The sequence below is a fragment of the Lissotriton vulgaris genome, chromosome 3_1 (genome assembly GCF_964263255.1).
Source record: "Lissotriton vulgaris chromosome 3_1, aLisVul1.2, whole genome shotgun sequence".
NCBI lineage: Eukaryota > Metazoa > Chordata > Amphibia > Caudata > Salamandridae > Lissotriton > Lissotriton vulgaris.
Window position 1 is genome coordinate 1,733,672,209 of NC_141689.1, and position 26,001 is coordinate 1,733,698,209.

The 26,001-nt window shown below is 45.7% G+C and overlaps 2 pseudogenes; one reads left to right on the plus strand and one right to left on the minus strand.

Moving 5' to 3' along the window:
• Positions 1-4,143: 4,143 nt before the first annotated feature.
• On the minus strand, positions 4,144-8,541 carry LOC147728375 (uncharacterized; annotated as a pseudogene).
• A 706-nt stretch (positions 8,542-9,247) lies between these two features.
• Positions 9,248-26,001, plus strand: part of LOC147728376 (uncharacterized) — a 69,534-nt pseudogene continuing 52,780 nt past the window's right edge.

The window sequence follows — 26,001 nt, forward strand, 5'->3', positions numbered from 1 at the left end:
AATGCAGAGAGGTGTAAAAAGGGGCACGGCTTAGACCACCTCTCTGCAGTGCAGCACTGTGGCGCTTACTGGAACCACCTGGTGGGCTAGTTAGTCCCCAGGGGCCCTCAGGATTGAATTATTTCCCCAACCTAAAACGCGCCACAGGGCGCGATTGCACATGTCACCTTAGGCCCTGTCTCCTCCCTTCCCCACTGTGTAAACAAGCCCTGTGGCCATTTTAAGTTGGGAGATTAAGTCCCCTTGAGTCCTGGGGGTCCCTAGGGTCAAACTAGCCCACTACGTACCTCCAGTAAGCGCCACAGAGCTGCGTGGCAGAGAGGTGTAAAAAGGGGCACAGCCTGGACCACCTCTCTGCAACTATGTGCAATGGCACTAACTGAAAGAACCTGGTGGGCTAGTTAGCACCCCAAAACCTCAGGTTTGAAGGGGAATTATATCCCCATCTTAAAATGCACCACAGGGCGTGTTTGCACACGTCACCTCAGGCCCAGTCCCCTCCCTTCTCCCACTGTGTAAACACGCCCTGTGGCCGTTTTAGGTTTGGAGATTAGGTCTCTTTGAATCCTGGGGGTCCCTAGGGTCAAACTAGCCCACTAGGTACCTACAATAAGCGCAGTTTCAGACAGGTGTAAAAAGGGGCACGGCCTGGACCACCTCTCTGCAACGCAGCGCCCTCGGCGCTCAATGGAAGCACGTGGTGGACTAGTTGGCCCCCAGGGTCCCTCAGGATTGAAGAGGAATTATTTCCCCAACTTAAAACGCGCCACAGGGCGTGTTTGCACACGTCACCTCAGGCCCGTCCCCTCCCTTCACCACTGTGTAAACACGCCCTGTGGCCATTTTAAGTAGGGAGATTAAGTCCCCTTGAATCCTTGGTGTCCCTGGGGTCCAACTAGCCCACTAGGTACCTCCAGTTAGCGTCACAGAGCTGTGTTGCAGGGAGGTGTAAAAAGGGGCGTGGCCTCTAAATACCTCTCTACAACGCAGCTTTCTGGTACATACTAAAGGTTCCTGGTGGGCTAGTTGGCCCTCAAGGAACCTCAGTATTGATGGGGAATCAATTCCCCAACTTACAACTCGCCAGGGGGCGTGTTTGCAAAATGGTAAAGGAAGGGGGCAGGGCCTGAGGTGGCATGTCGGTAAACACACGCTGTAGTGCGTTTTAAGTTGGGGTATTAATTCCTCCCTTTTTGCAACACTCTGCAATGCAGCTCTGTGGCGCTTACTGTAGGTACATAGCAAACTACAGTGTCCCGGGGGTGGGCACCCCGGGACACTGCAGGAGCCGACCCTGGGGGGTGGCAGTCCCCAGGTCCATCAAGGGCTCATGCAGCCCCCCCTCCCACCATTTAGAAAGCCCCGGGGACTTTGTGGTCCCCGGGGATTGGGGGGTCCGTCACAAACCCCCAATTTTAATATTTAGAGACCCGGGGCGGTGGCAGGTTATGTTTTGTTTTTTTGAAATACAAGCCCGGGGGGGGTGGTGGTCCACGGGGCTGTGGGGGGCCGGAAGCCGCCACAATTATTTTATAAAAGCCCCAGTGGTGGCTGTCCCCGAGGCTTAGGGGGCCTATGAGCCCCCCAACCATTTAATTCATAAGCCCTGGCGGGTGGGAGTTCCCGCGGCCGGGGGAGCCATGAGCCCCCCGATATTTTTGAAAAGCCCCGGGAGGTTGGGGTCCCCAAGGCTGGGGGGCCCCTTTGACCCACCATTACAATATTAAGATTGCCCCCGGACTTGGCCCAGCCGGGGGCTAAATATTAACGTAGCACGGAAGTTGTGCCTGTGTTTTTTTGCGTCGGGATCCGCGGATCCCCCATGCTTCCCGCGGTTAAAAAAAATGTTTTCATTTTTTGGCCTTGGGGGTCCTTGTGGAACCCCCTGAGCAGGCCTAGAGGGTCCCCTTTTTGCGATTTGCATGTTTTATTTTCTCTTTTCTTGTGCCTCTGTTCTACTGAGGAACAAGATGACCACCAACACCTCCTGGTTTGGAGTGTTGACAGCCAATTAGCAAAAAAGATTTTATTCAAATGTTCTCAGCAACTACTGAATGGATTTACACCATTTAACAAAAAGGCATCTTTCTGAAACAGGGGCTACCTTTTTGCCAAATTTGGTGTAATTCCATTCAGCAGTTTGGGCTGTAGCCGTGTCTAAAGTTTCCTATGGGAAATTGCATGCAGAAAACATGATTTGGGACCCCATTTTTTCTTGACTCCCCCTTGATGAATCACCCCAAAAGTTTTCGGATAGGAGCAGACCTGAGCGGGCCATAAGTTTTGAAAACTTTGCGAAGATTTGTCTATCGGCGTCAAAGTTATTGGGAATAGAATGTTGCGATTTTCCTATGATAACTAGGTCCTAACTATAACTATCTACTGGCGACCGCCTGAGAAGGGCTAGGGGGTCAGGGAGTCTCTACCCTGCCCCCTTTTTGCGTTTTCCACTCTTGTTTTGTGCTCTCTTGTGCCTCAGTTCTACTGAGAAATGAGATGGCTGCTCAGGTGGTACCTGAAGGATAATAACATATAAAAACGTTATTCGCTAATAGAATTTGCATTTACAAAACCTTTGAAGTTTTTTGAAAAAAATATAGGTTTCACGCCAGATATAGTTAGGAATTAGCATTTAAAAAAACTTGCAAATTCACTGAAAAAAGCATAGGTTTCAGGCCATATATAGTTAGGAATTAGCATCTAAAAACCCTTGCAAATTCACTTAAAAAACCATAGGTTTCAGGCCTTATATAGTTAGGAATTAGCATTTTAAAAACCTTTGAAATTCACTGAAAAACATAGGTTTCAGGCCTTATATAGTTAGGAATTAGCTTTAAAAAAACTTTGAAATTCACTCAAAAAGAGTTTTAGGGTTGTTATAGTTTGCTGGACATTTCACTCATACAAAAGGATTGAAATTGCTCCTATATAGTTAGTTGGACTAACTATATTTCGCGCACCCGCAATGCACTGCTGATGATGTCACATATTAGATCATTCATGACATGGTCAGTGACATCACTGATGACATCTCAAATGACATCACTGACTCCCTTCAAAAGCTTACTAACCAATGGATGTTCCCCAACCGGAGCTCCATCCACAGGAGAATGACCAGAAGAAATGGCTGACCTAAAAGAGTTGGTAATTCAATTAGCCAGTTTTTGAAGAAAAAGTTCTGTCAGGAAGTTCACAACCTCGACAACGCAGGAGCCCACGGGATCCAGGTGTTTTGCCACACACCAACAAACCAACCTTCTCCAAGCTGATCTGTACCGCTTGGTAGTACCTGGGGCCCAAGCCTGTTGGATGAGAAGTTCAGCGTCTCTCGAGAGCGAGACGTCAGACCATTGTGTCCTGAAATCCTCCACGCCATAAGATGTAGATGGCCTTGGAGAAGCAGGGGAGGAGGATGACCAGGAGAGTCTGAGAGAATGTTGTTGAAAGACGGCAACCAAAGAGGTCTGTCCCAAGACAATTCTAGAAGGGACGGAAACCAAATCTGGGCTCGCCAGATTGGTGTAATCAGGATCAGGGAGGCTCTCTGCCTGCGGACCTGTGCTGCAACTCTCTGAATGAAAAGGAATGGGGGAAAGGGGTAAGCGAGAATCCCCGACCAATCCTGAAGGAAGGCGGCCACCGCCTCCGCACCCGGATCCGGCCTCCAACTGAAAAATCTGGGAACTTGGACGTTCCATCTGGAGGCAAAGAGATCTACCAGAGGGAGGCCCCAAAGGGACACAATCTGAGAGAAGACCACAGGATCCAGTTTCCAATCGCTGGCATCCCTGAAATTCCTGCAGTTCCAATCCGCCACAAAATTCTTATCTCCCAGGAGATACTCTGCCATCACAGAAATATGTTGTTGGAGGCAGTAATTCCAAAAATCCTTGGCGAGATCTGCCAGGATCTTGGAATGAGTACCTCCAAGGCGATTGATGTACCTCACTGCCGTCGTATTGTGCATTCTGAGTAGGACTCAACAGGAGACCTTGTTTGTCGTGAATGAACGAATAGCAAAAGAACCTGCAAGGAGTTCCGGGCAATTAATATGGAGATGTTCCTCCTACATCCACCGGCCTCACACCAAGAGAGACCCGCATCTGGCCCCCCAGCCCAGACGACTGGCATCCGACTCTATCACTAGATCTGGACGGGAGCTGAAGATCCAACCAAACTAACCAATCGTTCTGGAGAAGAAGGTCTCTGAGCAGATGGATTCCCTCCATTTTGAAGTGCCGGTATAACCACTCGTTGAAGGATCTGAGGTTGATAACCGGTCTGAAGCCTTTTTCTTTCTTTTCTACCAGAAAGATATTGCTTAAAAAGGCGTGCAGATAAATATGTGAAAGAGCGATAGCGCCTTTGTAAAGAAGGTCTTGAACATCTTGATCTATCAGAGCCTGCTCTGAGTCTGAAAAAACCAAAGGGCGAGGACGAGTGGTTTGAACGGGAGACCCGTAGAACTCTATGTGAAAACCTTGAACCGTCTCTAAAACCCAAGGATCTGACGTCAGATCTGCCCAGTTTTCCAGAAACAGAGAAATCCTGCCCCCCAAACGAACAGGAGCGAGGATTTCTAAGCTTACCATTGAATCCTCTGGAAGTCTGGTTGCCACCACGGCCTCTGCCTTGTCCTTTGCCTCGGCGGGAAGGGTAGAAGGTTCCTCGTCTACCATTGTTCCAGCCATTGTTTCGTTTTGCCTGAGCTCTATTGGGACCTTGGTTGTACTGCCGACTGGAAGAGCGAACCCTGCCTCGTCCGGCCCCACTAAAAACCTTTTTTGGGAAAATGTTCTTCATGGAAGACTGAGCCTTATCTAGAGCAGAAAAAGAGGCCATAACTTCCCCAGTTCCTTAATGAAAGAAGACAGTTCTCCGAGCTTAGGGTCAATCTTCAACAGAAGAGAACGGCGATACTCCGCAGAGAAGGCACAATTGGCATTGCCCAAAAGGCACATGGCCCCCTGGGCCCACCCCGCAACATCATCCATTGGGAGAGGTTGTCCTGACTCCTGTGACCGCTCCACCAACTCAATAATTTATGTAAGGGGCCCCACAACATCAAGAAGCTTGTCCTGGCAAGCCCTCCAGGAGCCATCTATACCCTTCTTAGGGTCCTTCATGTATTTAGCAAAGAAGGTGCAAAGCGTAGGGTCTACCTCTGGGGTAGTTGCAACACCATTGGGGAGAGAGGGTCTAGGGCACTCTGACATAAGGCGTGATCTCACATCTTGAGAAAGAGGTTGTCTAATCTTTGCGGCAACATAATCTGCAGTCTTTCTATAGGGAACCCAATCAGAAGTACGTGGACGAAAGCTAGAGGTAGGGTCAAACATATCAGCATGAACCGGTTCTCCATACCCAACATCAGTGCAAGAAGACCGTGGAAGCCAAGATCTGCCAGAATCTAACATATCATCAGAGCAATAGTCATCATCCTCAAACACATCATCATCGTCGCCCTCTCGGCCATCGGGAAACCCTTCCTCAGGGTCAAAGTCTGGGGTGGACTCACCACCAGTGTATCCGGGTAAGTCTTCCTCCCGGTAGGGTGCGCTTCTCAGCGTGCTCGCACTCTTATGGAAAACTTCAGCTAGTTTGCTGGAGCCTTCAAGGTGCCCCGCGTCATGCTTAACGGCCTTGCGTGGCACCACAGAGTGAATGCCACTAGGCCCCGCCCCACTGTCTCCCAGGATACCAGTACCAGTCTGTAAAACATGAGCAGATAACTTATTAACGCTGTCCTGCAGAGGAGCAAGCGCCTGGACAATGGCTGAAGAAAGGAGCTTGTCAACCTCTGCAGGAGTGCGACCCTGGGGGGGCTGCTCCTCAGCAGAGGGAGTTGTCATATAGTCATGGTCATTATTTGACTCCATTTTTAATGAGGGCCGGGCACCCATACACTGAAACACCCTATTAAGATACAGAGGGTTCCCCCAACATGAGTGCCTTCTAATAACAAGCCTTGAACTGAGAAGGACGTTAGTATGTACTATTATTTGTTTATTTATTTATTTATTTATTTATTTATTTATTTATTTTTTGTTTACATGAGGAACCACCAAGGCAGAAAAAGTGGGCAAAGCCCGTCCAAAGGTACCGCAAACTCGGTGTCAGTGAAGGGGGGAGGCAGAACAAAGAAGAAGTCGAAGCGCCACAGCCTCTGATCGTTTTTGCCACACGCACGCAAGGGTGCTGTGGAGAAATGAAGCACCGGCAGCGCGTCCGAAAACGGCACCACACAGCGCACGCACGGTAACCAAGACGCTCGAGCAAAAGCCTACCGCGTCCACTACAAGGCGGAGAACTCTGCAACAGCAAACAAGCAAATATACCAAGTACTGTCAACAATAATAATAAACTGCCCACGCCACAATCCCGAAATACGCAATAGAGGAGAGGGACTTAACTGATGGGGCAGCAATGAAGAAAGAGGAAGGACTACATCGGGGGAATATCTTTATGTACTTGGCTAGACTGTGATTGGTGGACTGGTTCCCATGGCTACTGCTGTGCCTCATGGGTTATGTAGTTCCGAGCATGTGTTTTTTTCCCTTACCTTTCAAGTTGCTGTCAATAAAATGAAGAAAGGCTATGCATAATCCTCGCCTACACTTCCAGACATAGAATTGAAACTCATAATGTTGTGTATTGAAATGAATTACATCTCCGTTAATATTAACCCTGGGCGAAGGAATTCGCTACGCCCACGAAGTGGGCGTAGTGTTGCCTACTTCGCCCTTTGCAAAGTAGGCGAAGCAGGCAACACTACGCCCACTCCTTGGGCGTAGCGAAGTTGCCCGCCACCCGCCTCCCTCCGCCCTCCCGAACATCCCTAATTTTATTAAATGATTCAGAAAAGGGGGGGTGGTGATGAACAGAGTGTCTGAATTAAGCAGACCACTCCTACCCAGTCCAAAGATCAGGGCTTGATCCATCACCGTTATTTAGCTCTCTGCACCATCCCAGCTCAGAACCTGGCTATATGGAAATTAGTCTGTCCCTGGCCCAGTACATCATGGGAACAGGGCAGACCAAACTACCAAGCCAATTCTTATACTGGAAAGGAAACAAGCTTCCGGAGACCGGTTTCTGGCATTACAGCCGTCTTCGGCCCGGCTTGCTTGAATACTGATGGTGCAGTGAGCAAGGGACTCACATCTGAGTATACCCTTCCACGCTTATGGTGGACAAAACGATTCAGAAAAGGGGGTGGTGATGGACAGAGTATCTGAATTAAACAGAACACTCATACCCAGTCAACAGATCAGGGCTTGATCCATCACCGTTTTTTAGCTCACTGCGCCATCCCAGCTCAGAACCTGGCTACATGCAAATTAGTCAGTCCCTTGCCCAGTGCATCATGGGAACAGGGCAGTCCAAACTACCAAGCCAATTCTTATACTGGAAAGGCAACAAGCTTCTGGGGACCGGTTTCTGGCATTACAGTCGTCTTCGGCCCGGCTTGCTTGAATCCTGATGGTGCAGTGAGCAAGGGACTCACATCTGAGTATACCCTTCCACGCTTATGGTGGACAAAACGATTCAGAAAAGGGGGTGGTGATGGACAGAGTATCTGAATTAAACAGAACACTTGTACCCAGTCAACAGATCAGGGCTTGATCCATCACCATTTTTTAGCTATGATGCACTGGGCCAGGGACAGACTAATTTGCATATAGCCAGGTTCTGAGCTGGGATAGTGCAGTGAGCTAAATAACGGTGATGGATCAAGCCCTGATCTTTGGACTGGGTAAGAGTGGTCTGCTTAATTCAGATACTCTGTTCATCACCACCCCCTTTTCTGAATCGTTTTTGGCCACTATAGGTGTGGCAGGGTATACTCAGACATGAGATGATGGGCCTGCCTGGGGGTTTATTGGGGTTTTTGTGGACCTTGGGGATCAGATAAAGGACAGGCATGATGGGATGCTCATTTTTGAGATACTTCAATTCATCCATGCTAATGAGGCCCGATGATCTCCACCCCATTAACATAGAATAAAAAGTTATTTGGGACTTCTTAACTGGTGTCACGTCACAATGTCTGTAGCAAGAGACGTCATTGAGCTGTAGTAACGCCTCCTCCAAATAAAGATCTCTTGCCCATAGAACAATATTGCCTCCCTTATCAGATTGACGTACGATGACATTCCCACATTTCTGTATTTTAGCCACCAAATCAGTATATTTGCGGTTGTGATTGTTTTTGTGCTTGTTGCTCTTCAGTGTTTGTACGTATAGACCCTTGATATCCTTGACCGCTGCCTCTTGAAAAATATCGATGTTATCATGCAACATCTGAGGTGTATATGTTGACCGTGGTTTGAAGTTCGTCAGGCCACCAATGGCCGCAGTGGAAGGGGTGCTAGGACTTTGTGAAAGAGATTGTTGAAGTCGTGAACCCTCCAGATCTTGTAATAATGGTAAATCATTTGCTATGAGGGCTGGACTATTAGGGTTATTCTTGTCAGTTCTCACTTCTGCCTTGCGGGATTTGTTATTTGCAAAATGCTTCCTCAATTTGAGCTTTCGCATGAATTTAAACAAATCGATGCGTGTGTCCGCATAATTGAAGTTCCTGGGGGGACAAAAAGACAGCCCCATAGAAAGAGTCTTCAATTCCTTAGGCGTTAGTGTCATGGAAGTGAGATTAATCACCGAGAAATTTGTCGCGCCATGCACCCCTATTGCTGTTTCTTTTTGCTCCACTGTTTTTTGTAGGTCTTGCGTTTTGGTATTGCACCTTGCGTTTGCTTTGCGGCGCTCTCTATATATATATATATATATATATATATTGTTCAAAACGCTCAACACTGGAGGGCACTTGCACAAGTTCCTAGGCGCCGCTGCAGCAAAGAACACGAGACCCAAAATTCAGGTGAGTTTCCTTATTTAATCAGCACCTTCAGCATAACGTTTCGGTCTGCACAGAGTCCTTGGTCTATATCTCGCTGGCTTCATTGCAAACATCCACTCTCACTTGGACAGACAAACACGGACCCAAAGTTCCTTGTAGCCCCACCCGGGCCTTGATCACATATATATGTATATATATATATATATATATATATATATATATATATATATATATATATATATATATATATATATATATATATATATATATATATATATTTGCAGCTTCAAGTTTACCAGAACAGTGCACTCGCGGGCGGGTGCTTTTTGTTACGGTGGTGCTCCCACATGCATATTATAGGTTCAAGGCTTCCAGGATATAGACATGCAGAAAAGAAACACAGCACTCATGTGAGTGAGTGCTGTGTTTCTTTTCCGTCCAAACAATTTTCCGGAGTTCGTGCGAATAAATTACGGATTACTCACCCCCTAAGTGTTATGTTTCTTTTCTGGATGTGTATATCCTGGAAACCTTGGAGCTATATACATATATAACAAAGTGGTTTATTGCACCCTTACACCGCCATGACGCCTTTCGGCTTCAACAGGCCTTGATCACATGACTGCAGAGAACATTTGCATATTTAAAGTGCTAGGTGCATGTACCCGTGGTATGTGACTATGATAGAAAGAGAAGGCATACTTTTTCAGAGCAAATCCTGCGTCTTCATCTTTACAGTTGGAAATGAAGTGAAAAGTCAAATTTGATATTGAAGTACTTAAAATAATTATTTAAATAATTATTTTAAATAGCGGTTAAGAACAGTTGTATATTTGTAATACAAAAAAGATATATAACTAAATATATGTCATTTACATATTAACTAACCCTGGGCGTAGTGTGCGTAGTGGGGCTACGCGAAGCTACACAAAGTGGGTGAGAAACTACGCCCATCTGCGCACTTCGCGTAGCCCCACTACGCGCCGCATGTCCCCCTACCCTACATCCATAATTTTATTAAATGGGCACTTCAAAATAAATAAAATGCACTTACCTTGTCTGCGGCGTTCCCGGGCTCCCTCTGCTCATTCACGCCGCCGTCTGCAAACCAATGCGCATGCGCGGGCGGCCGCGCATGCGCATTGGTTAGCAGACCGCGGCGTAAACGAGCAGAGGGAGCCCCGGGACGTCGCGGACAAGGTAAGTGCATTTTATTTATTTTGATGTGCCCATTTAATAAAACTATTCAGAAAAGGGGGTGGTAATGGACAGAGTATCTGAATTAAACAGAACACTCGTACCCAGTCAACAGATCAGGGCTTGATCCATCACCGTTTTTAGCTCACTGCACCATCCCAGCTCAGAACCTGGCTACATGCAAATTAGTCTGTCCCTGGCCCAGTGCATCATGGGAACAGGGCAGACCAAACTACCAAGCCAATTCTTATACTGGAAAGGAAACAAGCTTCCGGGGACCGGTTTCTGGCATTACAGCCGTCTTCGGCCCGGCTTGCTTGAATCCTGATGGTGCAGTGAGCAAGGGACTCACATCTGAGTATACCCTTCCACGCTTATGGTGGACAAAACGATTCAGAAACGGGGGTGGTGATGGACAGAGTATCTGAATTAAACAGAACACTCGTACCCAGTCAACAGATCAGGGCTTGATCCATCACCGTTTTTTAGCTCACTGCACCATCCCAGCTCAGAACCTGGCTACATGCAAATTAGTCTGTCCCTGGCCCAGTGCATCATGGGAACAGGGCAGACCAAACTACCAAGCCAATTCTTATACTGGAAAGGAAACAAGCTTCCGGAGACCGGTTTCTGGCATTACAGCCGTCTTCTGCCCGGCTTGCTTGAATCCTGATGGTGCAGTGAGCAAGGGACTCACATCTGAGTATACCCTTCCACGCTTATGGTGGACAAAACGATTCAGAAAAGGGGGTGGTGATGGACAGAGTATCTGAATTAAACAGAACACTCGTACCCAGTCAACAGATCAGGGCTTGATCCATCACCGTTTTTTAGCTATGATGCACTGGGCCAGGGACAGACTAATTTGCATATAGCCAGGTTCTGAGCTGGGATGGTGCAGTGAGCTAAATAACGGTGATGGATCAAGCCCTGATCTTTGGACTGGGTAAGAGTGGTCTGCTTAATTCAGATACTCTGTTCATCACCACCCCCTTTTCTGAATCGTTTTTGGCCACTATAGGTGTGGCAGGGTATACTCAGACATGAGTCCCTTGCTCACTGCACCATCAGGATTCAAGCAAGCCGGGCCGACGACGGCTGAAATGCCAGAAACCGGTCCCCGGAAGCTTGTCTCCTTTCTGGTGAAGAATTGGCTTGGTAGTTTGGTCTGCCCTGTTCCCATGATGCACTGGGCCAGGGACAGACTAATTTGCATATGGCCAGGTTCTGAGCTGGGATGGTGCAGTGAGCTGAATAACGGTGATGGATCAAGCCCTGATCTTTGGACTGGGTAAAGTGGTCTGCTTAATTCAGACACTCTGTTCATCACCACCCCCTTTTCTGAATCGTTTTTGGCCACTATAGGTGTGGCAGGATATACTCAGACATGAGTCCCTTGCTCACTGCACCATCAGGATTCAAGCAAGCCGGGCCGACGGCGGCTGAAATGCCAGAAACCGGTCCCCGGAAGCTTGTCACCTTTCTGGTGAAGAATTGGCTTGGTAGTTTGGTCTGCCCTGTTCCCATGATGCACTGGGCCAGGGACAGACTAATTTGCATATAGCCAGGTTTCGAGCTGGGATGGTGCAGTGCGCTAAATAACGGTGATGGATCAAGCCCTGATCTTTGGACTGGGTAAGAGTGGTCTGCTTAATTCAGACACTCTGTTCATCACCACCCCCTTTTCTGAATCATTTTTGGCCACTATAGGTGTGGCAGGGTATACTCAGACATGAGTCCCTTGCTCACTGCACCATCAGGATTCAAGCAAGCCGGGCCGACGACGGCTGAAATGCCAGAAACTGGTCTACGGAAGCTTGTCTCCTTTCTGGTGAAGAATTGGCTTGGTAGTTTGGTCTGCCCTGTTCCCATGATGCACTGGGCCAGGGACAGACTAATTTGCATATAGCCAGGTTCTGAGCTGGGATGGTGCAGTGAGCTAAATAACGGTGATGGATCAAGCCCTGATCTTTGGACTGGGTAAGAGTGGTCTGCTTAATTCAGACACTCTGTTCATCACCACCCCCTTTTCTGAATCGTTTTTGGCCACTATAGGTGTGGCAGGGTATACTCAGACATGAGTCCCTTGCTCACTGCACCATCAGGATTCAAGCAAGCCGGGCCGACGACGGCTGAAATGCCAAAAACCGGTCCCCGGAAGCTTGTCTCCTTTCTGGTGAAGAATTGGCTTGGTAGTTTGGTCTGCCCTGTTCCCATGATGCACTGGGCCAGGGACAGACTAATTTCCATATAGCCAGGTTCTGAGCTGGGATGGTGCAGTGAGCTAAATAACGGTGATGGATCAAGCCCTGATCTTTGGACTGGGTAAGAGCGGTCTGCTTAATTCAGACACTCTGTTCATCACCACCCCCTTTTCTGAATCGTTTTTTTCCACTATAGGTGTGGCAGGGTATACTCAGACATGAGTCCCTTGCTCACTGCACCATCAGGATTCAAGCAAGCCGGGCCGACGACGGCTGAAATGCCAGAAACCGGTCCCCGGAAGCTTGTCTCCTTTCTGGTGAAGAATTGGCTTGGTAGTTTGGTCTGCCCTGTTCCCATGATGTACTGGGCCAGGGACAGACTAATTTGCATATAGCCAGGTTCTGAGCTGGGATGGTGCAGTGAGCTAAATAACGGTGATGGATCAAGCCCTGATCTTTGGATTGGGTAGGAGTGGTCTGCTTAATTCAGACACTCTGTTCATCACCACCCCCCCTTTTCTGAATGATTTAATAAAATTAGGGATGTTCGGGAGGGCGGGAGGGAGGCGGGTGGCGGGCAACTTCGCTACGCCCAAGGAGTGGGCGTAGTGTTGCCTGCTTCGCCTACTTTGCAAAGGGCGAAGTAGGCAACACTACGCCCACTTCGTGGGCGTAGCGAATTCCTTCACCCAGGGTTAATATTAACGGAGATGTAATTCATTTCAATACACAACATTATGAGTTTCAATTCTATGTCAGGAAGTGTAGGCGAGGATTATGCATAGCCTTTCTTCATTTTATTGACAGCAACTTGAAAGGTAAGGGAAAAAAACACATGCTCGGAACTACATAACCCATGAGGCACAGCAGTAGCCATGGGAACCAGTCCACCAATCACAGTCTAGCCAAGTACATAAAGATATTCCCCCGATGTAGTCCTTCCTCTTTCTTCATTGCTGCCCCATCAGTTAAGTCCCTCTCCTCTATTGCGTATTTCGGGATTGTGGCGTGGGCAGTTTATTATTATTGTTGACAGTACTTGGTATATTTGCTTGTTTGCTGTTGCAGAGTTCTCCGCCTTGTAGTGGACGCGGTAGGCTTTTGCTCGAGCGTCTTGGTTACCGCGCGTGCGCTGTGTGGTGCCGTTTTCGGACGCGCTGCCGGTGCTTCATTTCTCCACAGCGCCCTTGCGTGCGTGTGGCGAAAACGATCAGAGGCTGTGGCGCTTCGACTTCTTCTTTGTTCTGCCTCACCCCTTCACTGACACCGAGTTTGCGGTACCTTTGGACGGGCTTTGCCCACTTTTTCTGCCTTGGTGGTTCCTCATGTAAACAAAAAATAAATAAATAAATAAATAAATAAATAAATAAATAAACAAATAATAGTACATACTAACGTCCTTCTCAGTTCAAGGCTTGTTATTAGAAGGCACTCATGTTGGGAGAACCCTCTGTATCTTAATAGGGTGTTTCAGTGTATGGGTGCCCGGCCCTCATTAAAAATGGAGTCAAATAATGACCATGACTATATGACAACTCCCTCTGCTGAGGAGCAGCCCCCCCAGGGTCGCACTCCTGCAGAGGTTGACAAGCTCCTTTTTTCAGCCATTGTCCAGGCGCTTGCTCCTCTGCAGGACAGCGTTAATAAGTTATCTGCTCATGTTTTCAAGACTGGTACTGGTATCCTGGGAGACAGTGGGGCGGGGCCTAGTGGCATTCACTCTGTGGTGCCACGCAAGGCCGTTAAGCATGACGCGGGGCACCTTGAAGGCTCCAGCAAACTAGCTGAAGTTTTCCATAAGAGTGCGCGCACGCTGAGAAGCGCACCCTACCGGGAGGAAGACTTACCCGGATACACTGGTGGTGAGTCCACCCCAGACTTTGACCCTGAGGAAGGGTTTCCCGATGGCCGAGAGGGCGACGATGATGATGTGTTTGAGGATGATGACAATTGCTCTGATGATATGTTAGATTCTGGCAGATCTTGGCTTCCACGGTCTTCTTGCACTGATGTTGGGTATGGAGAACCGGTTCATGCTGATATGTTTGACCCTACCTCTATCTTTCGTCCACGTACTTCTGATTGGGTTCCCTATAGAAAGACTGCAGATTATGTTGCCGCAAAGATTAGACAACCTCTTTCTCAACATGTGAGATCACGCCTTATGTCAGAGTGCCCTAGACCCTCTCTCCCCAATGGTGTTGCAACTACCCCAGAGGTAGACCCTACGCTTTGCACCTTTTTTGCTAAATACATGAAGGACCCTAAGAAGGGTATAGATGGCTCCTGGAGGGCTTGCCAGGACAAGCTTCTTGATGTTGTGGGGCCCCTTACATAAATTATTGAGTTGGTGGAGCGGTCACAGGACAACCTCTCCCAATGGATGATGTTGCGGGGTGGGCCCAGGGGGCCATGTGCCTTTTGGGCAATGCCAATTGTGCCTTCTCTGCGGAGTATCGCCGTTCTCTTCTGTTGAAGATTGACCCTAAGCTCGGAGAACTGTCTTCTTTCATTAAGGAACTGGGGAAGTTTGTGGCCTCTTTTTCTGCTCTAGATAAGGCTCAGTCTTCCATGAAGAACATTTTCCCAAAAAAGGTTTTTAGTGGGGCCGGACGAGGCAGGGTTCGCTCTTCCAGCCGGCAGTACAACCAAGGTCCCAATAGAGCTCAGGCAAAACGAAACAATGGCTGGAACAATGGTAGACGAGGAACCTTCTACCCTTCCCGCCGAGGCAAAGGACAAGGCAGAGGCCGTGGTGGCAACCAGACTTCTAGAGGATTCAATGGTAAGCTTAGAAAATCCTCGCTCCTGTTCGTTTGGGGGGCAGGATTTCTCTGTTTCTGGAAAACTGGGCAGATCTGACGTCAGATCCTTGGGTTTTAGAGACGGTTCAAGGTTTTCACATAGAGTTCTACGGGTCTCCCGTTCAAACCACTCGTCCTCGCCCTTTGGTTTTTTCAGACTCAGAGCAGGCTCTGATAGATCAAGATGTTCAAGACCTTCTTTACAAAGGCGCTATCGCTCTTTCACATATTTATCTGCGCGCCTTTTTAAGCAATATCTTTCTGGTAGAAAAGAAAGAAAAAGGCTTCAGACCGGTTATCAACCTCAGATCCTTCAACGAGTGGTTATACCGGCACTTCAAAATGGAGGGAATCCATCTGCTCAGAGACCTTCTTCTCCAGAACGATTGGTTAGTTTGGTTGGATCTTCGGCTCCCGTCCAGATCTAGTGATAGAGTCGGATGCCAGTCGTCTGGGCTGGGGGGCCAGATGCGGGTCTCTCTTGGTGTGAGGCCTGTGGATGTAGGAGGAACATCTCCATATTAATTGCCCGGAACTCCTTGCAGGTTCTTTTGCTATTCGTTCATTCACGACAAACAAGGTCTCCTGTTGAATCCTACTCAGAATGCACAATACGACGGCAGTGAGGTACATCAATCGCCTTGGAGGTACTCATTCCAAGATCCTGGCAGATCTTGCCAAGGATTTTTGGAATTACTGCCTCCAACACCATATTTCTGTGATGGCAGAGTATCTCCTGGGAGATAAGAATGTTGTGGCGGATTGGAACTGCAGGAATTTCAGGGATGCCAGCGATTGGAAACTGGATCCTGTGGTCTTCTCTCAGATTGTGTCCCTTTGGGGCCTCCCTCTGGTGGATCTCTTTGCCTCCAGATGGAACAACCAAGTTCCCCGATTTTTCAGTTGGAGGCCGGATCCGGGTGCAGAGGCGGTGGCCGCCTTCCTTCAGGATTGGTCGGGGATTCTCGCTTACCCCTTCCCCCCATTCCTTTTCATTCAGAGAGTTGCAGCACAGGTCCGCAGGCAGAGAGCCTCCCTGATCCTGATTACACCAATCTGGTGAGCCCAGATTTGGTTTCCGTCCCTTCTAGAATTGTCTTGGGACAGACCTCTTTGGTTGCCGTCTTTCAACAACATTCTCTCAGACTCTCCTGGTCATCCTCCTCCCCTGCTTCTCCAAGGCCATCTACATCTTATGGCGTGGAGGATTTCAGGAGACAATGGTCTGATGTCTCGCTCTCGAGAGACGCTGAACTTCTCATCCAACAGGCTTGGGCCCCAGGTACTACCAAGCGGTACAGATCAGCTTGGAGAAGGTGGGTTTGTTGGTGTGTGGCAAAACACCTGGATCCCGTGGGCTCCTGCGTTGTCGAGGTTGTGAACTTCCTGACAGAACTTTTTCTTCAAAAACTGGCTTATTGAATTACCAACTCTTTTAGGTCAGCCATTTCTTCTGGTCATTCTCCTGTGGATGGAGCTCCGGTTGGGGAACATCCATTGGTTAGTAAGCTTTTGAAGGGAGTCAGTGATGTCATTTGAGATGTCATCAGTGATGTCACTGACCATGTCATGAATGATCTAATATGTGACATCATCAGCAGTGCATTGCGGGTGCGCGAAATATAGTTAGTCCAACTAACTATATAGGAGCAATTTCAATCGTTTTGTATGAGTGAAATGTCCAGCAAACTATAACAACCATAAAACTCTTTTTGAGTGAATTTCAAAGTTTTTTTAAAGCTAATTCCTAACTATATAAGGCCTGAAACCTATGTTTTTTCAGTGAATTTCAAAGGTTTTTAAAATGCTAATTCCTAACTATATAAGGCCTGAAACCTATGGTTTTTTAAGTGAATTTGCAAGGGTTTTTAGATGCTAATTCCTAACTATATATGGCCTGAAACCTATGCTTTTTTCAGTGAATTTGCAAGGTTTTTTAAATGCTAATTCCTAACTATATCTGGCGTGAAACCTATATTTTTTTCAAGAAACTTCAAAGGTTTTGTAAATGCAAATTCTATTAGCGAATAACGTTTGGGAGCATGCCTTGCAAGTAGAGCACTTTCTAAACCCTCTACTGCCAGCCAGCCAATCTTTGCTTATTTCTAAACCCTCTACTGCCAGCCAGCCAATCTTTGCTTATTTCCAGTTCTGGGCTAGATTTTACCAAAGCGTCTTGTAAGGAGTAAGCCCTTCTATAAGTGATAGCTGGCTTCCTGGGCATTACTTGCCTGCTCTACTTGCAAGGCATGCTCCCATGGGGTTAACAGAACAGAATATCTTACCCCCTTTTCTGAAGTACCGTGTAAGATCAATAAAAAATTAACCTGCAAGAGTGAATTTGCAGTATATGTGTTGGAGTGCCCATGTGGCTTAAGATATGTGGGCAGCTCTAAGCTGCAAGTACACAAAAGGGTTCTCCAACACCTGTATTAATACCAACGATCCGGTATACCCAGTGGCTAGACACTTCAAGGAGTATCACAACAGCAACAGCACACTGTTGAAGTACTATGTCATTGATTCAGTAGCGCCCCTAAGAAGGGGAGGTGACAGAGTTGCTGCACTCAGGAAGCTAGAAACCAGATATATTCTGATGTTGGACAGTAAGGCACCGCAGGGGCTCAATGCTTCGGAAGACTTTTACACCTGTCTCTGAACAAACATTATTTTCAAGTTAAGCCATTCTGTGTTTGTATTATAGCATTGTAAATGCTAACTGACAGGTAAAATTGACACAACCTACTGTAATACTAACTGGTTGTTGTACTTGGGTGTATTTACTTTCAGCTGTGTAGTAGATCCTCTATTAGTTTGCGGAACCTGCCATCAGTTGTGTTAGGTTGTTAGACTGTACTCAGTCTGTTTAACATCTCATCCACGCAATACAAACGCAAGTTTAATCAGAAAAAAGGTTTTTTTTCTAACAGAAAACACACACACAAAAAAACACACAAAAAAATGATTTGTTGATTTTGACACACTATTGAGCACTTTATTATCATTTTCTTCACTGACTTATCCAGTAGGGTGTTATATACAGGATATATATTAGTGAATTTGCACATAGATGTATTATGCATGCATTGGCGAAACAACTAAGGTTGTAGCATTGATGCTTATTCACTTTTCATGTACATAGAAAATTGGATTTTAGGCTATCTGTAAATATATGCTTAGCATTTTTTATGGGATTTTTGTATATATGTATATAACTATTTATTGCAAAATACCTATTATTTTTATTGGGTCTGTGTACAGTAATGCATATTCCAATTATCAGTGCTATTTATTGTGGTCCTGAGATAGGTTCCTAAAATTGCTATCAATTTATATGGTAACCGAGCAAGATGTGGTTATGGATTTATCCCACAATTTTGTATGACCTTTGATGCCAGGACACATTACATTACCAGCTTTTTGCGATTCAATTTATTAAGTTGATTCATGTGCAATATCATGTTTGGAGGGATTGATCCCAATACCGTCATTTCTGTTGTTAAAGCGCAGAGTGAATTAAGGGTTAACATTGTAGTATTTCTACTATTTTCCTTGTGCTTTAATTTGTACACCCACTGTTATTGGTTAATCCAGCTGCACTAGCACTTTAAATTTCTGCCGCCGCCCTCTGTGGCGCCATGTGACCAAGGCCTCTGGGAGGCCGAAACGTTATGCTCTCCGTTGCAGAATAAATTATTACTCACGGAAAACCTGGGTCTCCTGTTTCTTGGCGGTGCCGCGGTGGGATTGAGCCTGCTGCATTGTTTGTAAGAAACCTGTGTGGATATATATATATATATATATATATATATATATATATATATATATATATATATATATATATATATATATATATATATATATTACCTACTGGCGATAGTTAGGACCTAGCTACCATAGGAAATCCGCAACATTCTATTGGGAATAACTTTGGCGCCGGTTGAGGAATTTGCGTGTCATTTTCCAAAATTTAGGCCAGCTCCGCTCCGCTTTTTCCCTGGAAGTTTCGGGGGGATTCGTCATGCGGGGGCCGAGAAAAAGGGGGGTCCCCAAACGTGTTTTCCCCATGTTAATTTCAATAGGACGAATAGCCAAGGCTACAGCCCGAACCGCTGAATGGAATTGCACCAGACTTTGCAAAATTGTAGTGACTGGTACGCAGAAGTGCCTTTTCTATATTTGGTGAAAATTGCTCCAGTGGTTTTTATGAAAATTAACTTCAAAAACACATATATATCTGGGCGGAGCCTAACCACACATGTCATCGTGAGATCTGATTGGCTGCCAGCACTTCATCCAAGAAGTGTTGGCAGCCATCTTGCGACCAATATACATGATAGCACCTCATTAAAAAGCATTGTAGTTAATAGTTACATTATAAATCATTTGTTGATGGTACCATACTCATTTTAGAAATTGTGGTGTGTTCTAAGGTGATTTTACCATGTGAAAAAGCCTTCTGCTGGGATATCATGAATCATGTTTGAAAGAAAACTATTATCTCATGCTTTTCCCACAGTGGTTTGGAAGGGGATCTATAAGCTAAACTGAAAGCATATTTTCTGTAAATGCACATTATCTTTCTCAGTCATGTGAAAATGAAGTCTGACATTCTCAGTAAAACATGTACATACAACAAGGACAGAGACTGTCAGTTGATTCCTTTGTGTTCTACTGCAGCCTCCTAGAGTGTTCTAAAGAACAACTAGAGCACTAACAGTCTTACTTATGACAAAAGTATGGCACACCAGAAGCCATCTTGATTGGAATGAAGTGGTAAGTCTGAAAATATTTAATTTAAAAAAGAAAAAATTAAGGGGGTTCATTTTGCCATAGAAAGAATGATTAGTGCTTCAGAAAGACAAATTAGGAAACATTTTGAGTGACTTCTGAAATCCTCTTCTATTTCATTAAAAAAATACTGAAATGCAGTCTCCCAAGATGGCCACCAGTGAATATATATATATATATATATTACCCACTGGCAGTCACCAGTAGGTCGTTATAGTTAGGACCTACTTTTCATAGGTAAAGCATTTTTTGACTTGGCTTTAACTCAGGCGTTGTTTGACCAATCTTCATGAAATTTTCCCCAAAAAACTTGTCAGTGTAGGTTCTGGTTGTCATGCAGAGTTTGGGTGGATCCGTGTAGTGGGGCCCGAGAATTTGGAGCGCAAAATAAGTGCGTTTGTAATGTCAATTCCCATAAGAATGTTTAGCCACACTCACTGCCCAAACCACTGAACAGACTTTCAACAAATTTAGTAGGGAGGTAGATGTCGGTTCAGGGAAGTGCCTTGGCTTATTTGGTGTAAATGTTTTGGTAGTTTTTGCAAAGTTTAAGTCAAAAGTTATAGTGATATCTCTTTCCGAGGATATTTCATTTTGGTTTCGTGATAAATCACTAATTAATGCGCCAACGGTAATGCTCTGATTGGCTGGACGGAACGTTACAGAAAATTGTGACTGCCATTTTATCGATCGGCAATGGGTCCTGGGGCTGAAAGTTTGTTTGAAAGCTGACATAAGGGGTCAGGGTGGAGATACTCTAACCACATTGTTGAGAAATGGGGGTGTTAGTAACACAAGTTATGTGTCCAAAATTGATTTTTGCCACAATGCTGCGACCCCCAGCGTCGCTCCCGTGTACCATCGTGGGGACATCGCGACTATCAACATTGTCGCAAATATTGGTGGAAATATCAAACATATATCAGTGAATCAATAATACACATTGTTATGGAGATATTGACATTTTTACTAATGTTTTTATAGAGTTATTGATATAATGAGTTATCTACTATGATGGTTAGAATTGATTATATGGGCGAGCGCTGCAGGGGAGCTGCCAACAGGGAGGAGATCGCCCGGGGAGGTCCAGCTACACTCACCAGGTGCCGTGAGGGGAACGGCCGAAGAGACTCTAGCGCCACACTAGCGCCAGCATCCTGAGCGCCGCGAGGGCAAGGGACTACATCCCCCAGGTGCCCCGGCGGTCAGGTGACGTCAGAGGAGCGCCCGGAGGCGCCGGCAAAAAGCAGGAGAGCCGAGCGCTGGTGGCGAGCGCTGCAGGGGAGCTGCCAACAGGGAGGAGATCGCCCGGGGAGGTCCAGCTACACTCACCAGGTGCCGTGAGGGGAACGGCCGAAGAGACTCTAGCGCCACACTAGCGCCAGCATCCTGAGCACCGCGAGGGCAAGGGACTACATCCCCCAGGTGCCCCGGCGGTCAGGTGACGTCAGAGGAGCGCCCGGAGGCGCCCGCAAAAAGCAGGAGAACCTCTCGCAACGCGAGTCGCGCGCGGGAGCGCCGGGCTAAGCCCGGGCAAAGGGCGGGCCCTCTACGGCCCTCATCGGACAGAAGAGGCCGGGACGGGCCACCCCCCCTGGCCGTGCACATATAATAGGTAAGAGATCTTGTGCCAAACCACTCTCACTCCTTGTAGGTGCATACTGCTACTTACAACATGTCTCGTAAGGGGGCCCCGAAGATTCCCACTGTGACTAGGGACTTGGCAAAGGGGACGATGGTCCATTATTTAATCAAGACTACTCCGCCTGTTGTCGCATCACCAAACCTATCATTTCTGGAGGAACTTAACAGTTTATGCAAAACTAAGTATGCGGCCGTTAAGTCGACATCGGAGCACATTAATGCCTCCTTTTGCCCCTCAGCCATCACAAGCCCCCACCCCAGTACATCATCCCCACCCTATGGAAATCTCCTGGCTACTTCCCCCTGCCTACCTGAAATAGGCAGTATGAACCCTATAATGTTCTCCCAGGACTTTCCAGGTGAAAGAAAACGACCAGCCGAAAAACAAATAGACTCCCAAGCCAAGGAAAATAAATTGCCTGCACCCCCAACTTCACCAACCCTCTTGGCCCAGATACAGACTATGTTTAATGCCGCAATACACCCTTTAATCGAAAGAATGAACGATCTTGGGGATAGGATCGCGGCAATAGAGGAAATGACTAGGATAAACTCGATACTCCTAAATAACAAGGCCGACCCCAACCAACCACAGCCTTTACGCGATATTGTAAAGCCTCTGACAACTCCACAAAGTAGTGTTCTTCAACTCCATCGGGCATCATCAGGCACACTAACCCAAGCTACCGAGAAAGTTTCCACCAAAATAAAAACAGCAAACAGCCGTTCCTTTAAAACGGGGCCGAACAAAGTAACCACGCCACCTAAAGGGTCACTTTCCAAGATAAGGAACGCACAAAGAAGAACAAATCATATCCACTTACCACCAGAAGCTGCCCCGTTTGTGGGTGTCCTTTCTGGGGTCCCTGAACTCACAAAGGGAAAAACTGAAAGTGAACAGGAGCTGAGAAATAAGGCCCTATTTTGGCTAACAAAAAATAGACCCCTACCCCCTGACATTGATGGTAGCATACAATGTGTCAGAAGGGTGGGATGGTTGGGTCCGCTCCGAAAAGAGAGATCCGGTGACCTGGTTCTGATAAAGTTTATAAACAGTAATGTTGTCCCTTACCTCCAGTCCTGGAAACCACAGATAGGAGATGGTCCTATACATACCTGGGGATTATCTGATTTTTATCCCAGAGAATCACTTTATCCCCATACAAGAACATCGAAGAGGCCAACTTTTGGCTGGACCAAAACGGCTCCGGGTTGAGGGGTTTTTAATACCCAGATTCTTACTTGATACACTGTTGATTTGGTACCTGATTTTTCTTAAATATTCTTAGCTGTAACGTTATTTATCGTGATATGATTTGAAATGTAATTGTGTATATATTTTGCAATGTGCTTTTATGATTTTATACCTAAAAAATCGAATAAAGCTAAAGTTCAGTTCAGATTATATGGTTATAATTTTAGGATGTGTGGATGGACATTGAATGTCCGCTTTTGTTTTCCATTTTCGAGTTCTGTCCGTGGGGATCGTGATCACCAATGTCATTGCAAACTCCGAAGTCAGGGAAAATAGGTTTTCAAGATGGTTTTTATAGAAACTCTCTAATAACAATAAAGGTACTTTCAAAGTCAGTCAGGCAGTATTCAGGCACTCATGCAATCACCCTGCCACTACTCAGGAAATCATCAAAACAAAGATTCGCTATCCGTGGAGTTATTCAATTACTCAGACACAACACATAAGAGTGGAGGAGCCACAAATATGTAGGTTTTTCACATGTGTGGGCCCCTCACAGGTGCACATGTACCAGAATATGAGACTATGTCAAAATTAACTCTTGCCAAAATGCTGCTTTAAAGTTGTCTCCCTTGAGGGCCTATATTAAAAATAGTGATGCATATCAAAGTTCTATATATTCAAACTCTTCACCTTGTTGGTGAATGACAGACTTTGATTTTCGTAGGCCCCCAGAATACTCTCTTTGTGGGATATTGGTCGGAAAATCAAAAACATTCTTGTCAGTATCACCCTTACAGGAACATGCTTCAGAGGGAGTTGCACAGAAACTTATATATATCACATATATAGCATCCTTTGTTGTGGTTATACACGGTATTTGTAGTTTTTGGGGGGATCATCACAGGTGCATGATAAGGCTTTATCCACAATTATTTGATTTGTCAGACTCTCATTTGGTGATTGAAGGATACCCACCTGAGTAGTTTATGGAAACATGCCAAAATATTATATTTTGATATTCTAGTTAGCTAAGCAAACTGTGGTGGGTATCAGACCACCCTGTCAATTTTGTCTAGGGTGGACATGTCGCAATGTATGGCAAATGTATGCATTCCATTATTCACTGTAAACAATGTACGTTTGTGATTTGTTGTGTCAAGTAATGTAATAAATATATCTCTACACTTACGTTGAAACTGCTGAAATACTGGAAATTCGCACAAAATACAAATAGAACCGTTCATATACTTCGCAAAGTAGTTTCCAGAATACTTTCTGCTTCACACAGAAGTGTTCACCCATGTCTTTTCAGATTATAATACAAAGTTGAAATGTGCTTATAACGTCAATGGTTCCCCACGGGATATGCATCTGTGAATCTGATAAAAGCTTTTTCACAACTACTGTGCATATTTCAGGACCTCCCCCCTTGAGACCAACAGACTTAACTTTTAACGCACCTAAGGGAATTTCACTTGTTAGCCTGAGGACAGAGTGCTAATGCTACCGAGAGACCGATTATTTTTACTAACATGAAACTTACATTTCCAATTTGACAAAATGATCTTAATCCCACTAAAATATGTCCCTGAAAAAAGGGACATTTCAGTTTTTCTAACTTACTTGAATAACATTTTATTTTTAAACAAGCTTCAACTATTTCCGTTTCATTGAATTATTTATTAGATAAAATGGAATATTTATGTGTACTTTTCAGTGCCCAGCATTGAACTGGTCAGGCTTCCTTTTGGTGAACCACATCATTATTCCCTAATTATCACTTTTCAGTGTCCATAATGGAATTGGTCAATCTTCATTTTCGTTAGCCACTTCAGAATTGCCAAATTATTATCTACCTGTCAGTTCAAGCAAGTTAACACACTTAGGTCCCGATTCAAAAATCTTTCCGAAAAAGAGGAAACCTTGGTACACAAATGCAGTCCCTACCCACGAAGGCATATTTTCTTATGTAGAGCTGTTGATTATGACTAGAGGCAGTTAAAATATGCAAACAAATATGAATAATTGGAGAATCGTTTTCAAATGTCTGCGGGGTACAGAAAGACCATCTCTTGAAATGGCAGTGATAAAAGTAATATTCATGTTTATTTTATCAATGTCATATACAATGACTCCAAGCCAACCTGTCACTCTAAGCTTGCTAACGTTAAGTTTGGACCTTCGCGGGGTGCCATTTTGTGTCTGTGCAATGCTATGTTTCGATGATGAGTTCTAACCAGAGAGAAACGCAGGTGTTAGAAGCTGCTTTTACCTATTAATGGTTGGCTTGTATGGTATTTCTTCAAAACAAATCTGTAATACTGTTCCAGAGTGGCAAAATGCCTATTTCATTGTCTAGCCTGGCATAGGTAGTACTTACTCGCCTTAAGTTTTAGGATTTTGTCATAAACGTTTTTGTCACTTTTATGATGCATCATGGATGTGACTGGGCTAATATTATGCTTACAATTATGGTAAAACAACAGATATTTGAGGTGGCAGATTTAGAGTGCTGGTAATGCTGTAGAGGCACTCCATATAAAGAACGGATCTCCACCAAAAAACAAGAGTCCCATACTTTTGTTTTGCATAGTTTATGTGCCACTCTAATCGTGTAGATGTTTGGTTTGAATCGATAGTAGGCGCCACCATGTGTCTGGGCAAAGCCATCTGTCTCTGAATACCTCTAAGAAGAGTGAAATACACGCGTCAGGAGCTACTTTAACTTATTTCAGGTTGGCTTGCTAGATATTTCTCCAATCCAAATCTGTAAAACTGTGTCTCGAATGGAAAATGCTTTTGACTCTTTTTTTATCTTAGCGTGGATAATGTTTGCTAATCCTCAACCGAAAGATTGTGCTAAGAACTGCCAAAAGTCTTTCTCAGTTCTCTAGCTTGGCATGGATGGAATTGGGCTAAATCGCCTGCTTAAAAAAGTCTGCTAGAAAACCAGACATTTGAAATGGTAGATCTAGTGTGTTGGTGGAGTTGTAGATGTGCCCCATATAAAGTAGCAGTTCACCACCTAAACGTGAACATACATGCACACAACATAAAATACTGATGACCATACAATATTTACAGGAAAAGGTAACAACACCTAAGGACATAGCATAATGAAATGACAAAACATACTCAGTAGTGGCCGGCATAGCTTGCGGGTGGGGGGCAGGCGCAGGGAGGGTTGAGTGGAGATGGGGGTTGGCGGAAGGGGGGTCATTAATAAAAAAAAATGAAACCTACCTTTCCGTCAGCGCAGGTTTCGCTTCTTAACTGCTCCTGTTCTCCTGCTTCCGACAG